General features: G+C 31.7%; 1 long non-coding RNA gene across 1 annotated transcript; it reads left to right on the top strand.

Annotated features, from left to right (window-relative positions):
- Positions 1-1,276: 1,276 nt before the first annotated feature.
- LOC126700188 (uncharacterized) lies at positions 1,277-4,025 on the top strand. The gene is made up of 3 exons (XR_007647065.1): positions 1,277-1,480; positions 2,884-2,940; positions 3,721-4,025. It is a non-coding gene; the product is annotated as an uncharacterized LOC126700188 (long non-coding RNA).
- The last annotated feature ends 286 nt before the right edge of the window (positions 4,026-4,311 follow it).

Raw genomic sequence — 4,311 nt, 5'->3', positions numbered from 1 at the left:
GTTGTAGTTTCTCAATCACAGATTACACTTCTAAGATTCCAAAATTACAAAAGTAAAAGGAAAAGGGAGGATTTTAAGCATCATAAATCAGCAACTTGAAGGAAATTTGATTATGATTTGGGTGTAGCCTTTTAAAATATGTTGCATCATAATTGATTTGCCTTTCAGGGAGTGTTCTAGAGAACTTACAATACTAAGGTTTTAGCCCTTTAGATTCACTAAAGTATTACATTTGTTCAACCAATGAAAATGACTTTGGTTTTATGTGGATAATGTTTTTAGAAAGCATGCCTTCACAAAAATGCTGTCATCATCTCTTTTAATACTTATGGAGTAATAATAAGATACCATATATATGACAATGATAAGTCATATATGTGAAACAGCATTTATGCATTCAATTTTTTACATTAGTTTTCTTTGTTAAATGCAGCCAAGAATCATGTTATTATGTGATCGTGTTTTTAGTTTATAATACTTACTAATTAGCAAGTGAAAGGCTACTGAATAACAAAGGAGTAAGACCAAGTCATCAACCCTATTATTAAAACAAAAAATTGATTATTACTCTTTTATTTTTAAAAACTCATCTATAGTAAGATCCGAATTCTTTTCCATTGTGTGCCTCCTCAGAAGTGAGGTCCTTTGGGGCTGTGACAAGGGCTCAAAACCTCTGTTTATTTTAGCTAAAGAAGCAGCCTCAGGAATGATATCATTGAAAATGTATAATAATAATGGTATTCAAATTTGATTCTCAAAAAAAGAAATACTAATGATATTAAAATTTTAAAATAGTATGGGGAAAGACAACATTTCATCTCCTCTCTTATTCTCTCTATAAAGAAAGCCTTAATAGCTGTGGGAGGAAAAAAAAAGAGGGAATGCATCTCAATCTTTTTTATTTGACATTTTGTATTATTTGTGTACAGACAAGTTAGCTACTTTCTCTAATTTTCTGCTTTCTCTTTGTTTGTCACTCCAATCTAATTTGAAAGCTTGCAAAAGGAATTCTTTTTAACCTATTCTAGAAAATAAATCTAGAGCTCCTTTATATGTGATGTTCAAACATGCCTTTCCTTTTTTATATTTGTTGTATCCTCAATTTTTAAATCCTTTTTTCCGTGGATATATAAGAGTACATGTGAAAAAAATCTCAATAATACATGCACCAAATTAAGATGATAGCTGAATGTTTCAGGTTCCTTAATGTTTTTTTTATTTAAAATTTTGACAATTTTTTTTTTTAATGTTTTTCATCATCAGACATCCTTTAATTGCTTTCTCTTAAATGAAATCTGATTTTCAGTGGCTTTTTTCTTGGTTGTCTTTGCCATTTTTTTCTTTGCAATGAGAATTATTTCAGGTTGAATTACTTCTTGGTAAAGCATATTCAGATTGGGGCCATATCAGTGATGCTGTATCTGTTTACGACCGCCTCATCTCTAGTCACCCAGATGACTTCCGTGGTTACTTAGCTAAGGTTCCTCTCTCTCTCTCTCTCTCTCTCTCTCTCATTTATGCAATGAATGTTCTGGCCAGATAGCTTGGAATGTTTGTTAATTTAGAACTAAGATGAAAATTATTTTTTACCAATACACCAGCATATCTCATCAAAATATGCCAATACCAGGTACAAAATGTATATGATAATGAACAAAGTATTCAGTTATAAAGATCTCAATGTATGAAACCTTTGCATTGCTAGACACTTTAGTGAAGAAAAAAAAGATTATATATATATATATATAGTTAGTAGTATGTGGTTAAATGATTAAATTTACAATATCCCAATAGCTTAAATTTTTGGAACAATCGGTAATTTAACATGGTATCAGAGTAGGAGGTTTCGAGTTCGATTCATGTCCCCTCTACTCTACCTCCCATTTAAAATCCCATATGTTGTGCCTCACCTATTAAAAGAGAGTTTGAGCCCACATGTGAAGGAGAGTGTTAGAAGTATATGGTTAAATGATTAAATATACTATATTCCAATAGTTTAAACTTTTGGGACAATCGGTAATTTAACATCTATATTAATAGTCATTTTGCAACTTCGCCATGTTATCTAATTGCAGGGGCTAAAAGGAATATTTCATCAAGATTGTTTGAAATTTTAGTTTCATGAATGTACATTGAGGGGAAAAACCCTAGATCCTAGTGTAGATTTTGTGTTTGTGTTGTGCATGTATGCTGTATAGCATATGGTAAAAATGGGGTATTAGTAGTATTACAAGAATCTCACTAATAGGAGTTCTCTCTATGAATCTTCATTACCGGCGGTTCCTGCAAAATTAATCATGAAGCTTTTTAATTAAAATGGTGTGTATGTCTTTACAAACTGGTAAAACATCCATGGTGATTTTTTATTTATTTATATTTTATTAAAACAAAATTAGTACTTTGAGTGCATGTAGATACAGGTAAATACATATTTAAATCACGCACATCCACTATCCACTCTATTCTAATTGTTAAGTATTCTTTTATAAATCCTGGGATCATGGAAATTGTTTCTGGATACTATATCTAAGAATAATTTAACCTATCAAAAAAAAAAAATTTGTTACATAATTATGTGTTCATGCTTCTTTCTGATTTGTGTGACTACTGTTTGAATAATGCATGATATGAGAGAATAGAATCTTTCAAGAATATGGAGGAAATTGCCAATGGAAAAATAAGAACTGGTTACTGATTGAATGGAGTGCAGAGTCCAAAAAATGCATGCAAAATGGTTACTGACATTGTTCTTCACAATCCGTCATTGTTCTTTATTGGTTTTGATTCCCTCTTTCCCGCTGGTTGATGGTTATGCTTCTAGTTTAGATATTTTGAGATGAACTGAACTTGCATATAAATTTGATCGGTATTATTCTTCTGCAGGGAATCATTTTGAAAGAAAACGGTAAAGTTGGAGATGCAGAGAGGATGTTTATTCAGGTGAGTATGTGAATATTTATTGGCATATGCATGTATATGGAAATTCATGTACACATGTATGTATGCATCGATAATAGTGTCTTTTGAAATGCATATATGTATATTTATGTGTCAATATACATGTAATCATGTATGTGTCTATGTTCATATGCGCATTCTTCTACCTCAATCGCACAAGTAATACCAGCAAGCTACAATAGGCACTACAGCTTTCTATGTTTTGTGGATGCATTATTTTCTTTTCTTTTCTTTATTATTGTTATGGTTGTTTTGTTGTGTAATTGTGGATCCATGCTGACTATTTTCCAAGTATATAATGGTAAAAGAGTTGGGGAGATTACAGCTTATGTTGACAGGTAATGAGCATGCCTGTGCATATATTTTATATTCTACTCAAAATTATTTATTTATTTATTTTTGAACTCTCCTCTTTTGAACTAACATGGGAGGGCTTGAAGTTTAGAGCAACTCTTGAAGTGTTGAATTTTCCTAATTTGCAACTAAAATATTTTAAGGGACTTTGATGGAATAATTGTATCTCAAATGCAAAGCCTCACGACTTTTGACTCCTCTTTGTATAAGCTTGGTTGATTGGGTACAAGTTGAAGTTTAAAACCATGGATCTCTTTGGGAAGGGGTCACCTCGTTTTGTATCTTTTTATGTAATTGCAATGATTATCATGCTTTTGTGGAACCTTGGCACTTATATTATGTTTATATAGAACGTACACACATTGCACACATCAAGGATGTAAGCTAGTATCTATGGCCTATGTGCAGGCACGGTTCTTTGCACCAGAGAAAGCTAAGGCACTTGTAGATCGTTACTCAAGACGGTAACTGCTGTTGTTACTGCCTGTTTTTGTGCATGGTTCGTTTATAACTTAGTCTTGATGTAGTTCCATTTTGACTATTGGACTATTTATATCGGTCTCCAAAATTTTCGTAAGTTCATTTAGTGTGTCTCTAGATTGTATGTACATGTATAAGGATTGGCTGATAAGGATAAAACTGTTACCCTGATTTTCCATATGTAATTTAAAAAATTAAATAAATCAATAGAATACGAAATTTATTTGTTATTATGATGAGGATCGAACTATTTATATCTGTTTCTGTCTTTTCTTGTTTTTGTTTTCATTTAAGGTTTGAGTGATAACTTTCTTCAGAATTTTCTTGCTCTTCTTGTCTTTGGCGGATTGATCATCAGCCTCCCTCCCTTGATTCCTATCTATTATTTGCATTTTTAGATTTTCCTTCATTTATATTCTCCTCAAGGTCTTCCACTCTTCTATATTTCAGGTAAAAATGATATTGTTGTTTAGGTTCGTTGAGCAAAGTAATCATTGATAGTAAAGTATCTTTCCAGCC

Source organism: Quercus robur, chromosome 9 (genome assembly GCF_932294415.1).
Source record: "Quercus robur chromosome 9, dhQueRobu3.1, whole genome shotgun sequence".
Lineage (NCBI taxonomy): Eukaryota > Viridiplantae > Streptophyta > Magnoliopsida > Fagales > Fagaceae > Quercus > Quercus robur.
Note: the sequence above shows the minus strand (reverse complement) of the source record. Positions and strands in the feature narration are given on the sequence as shown.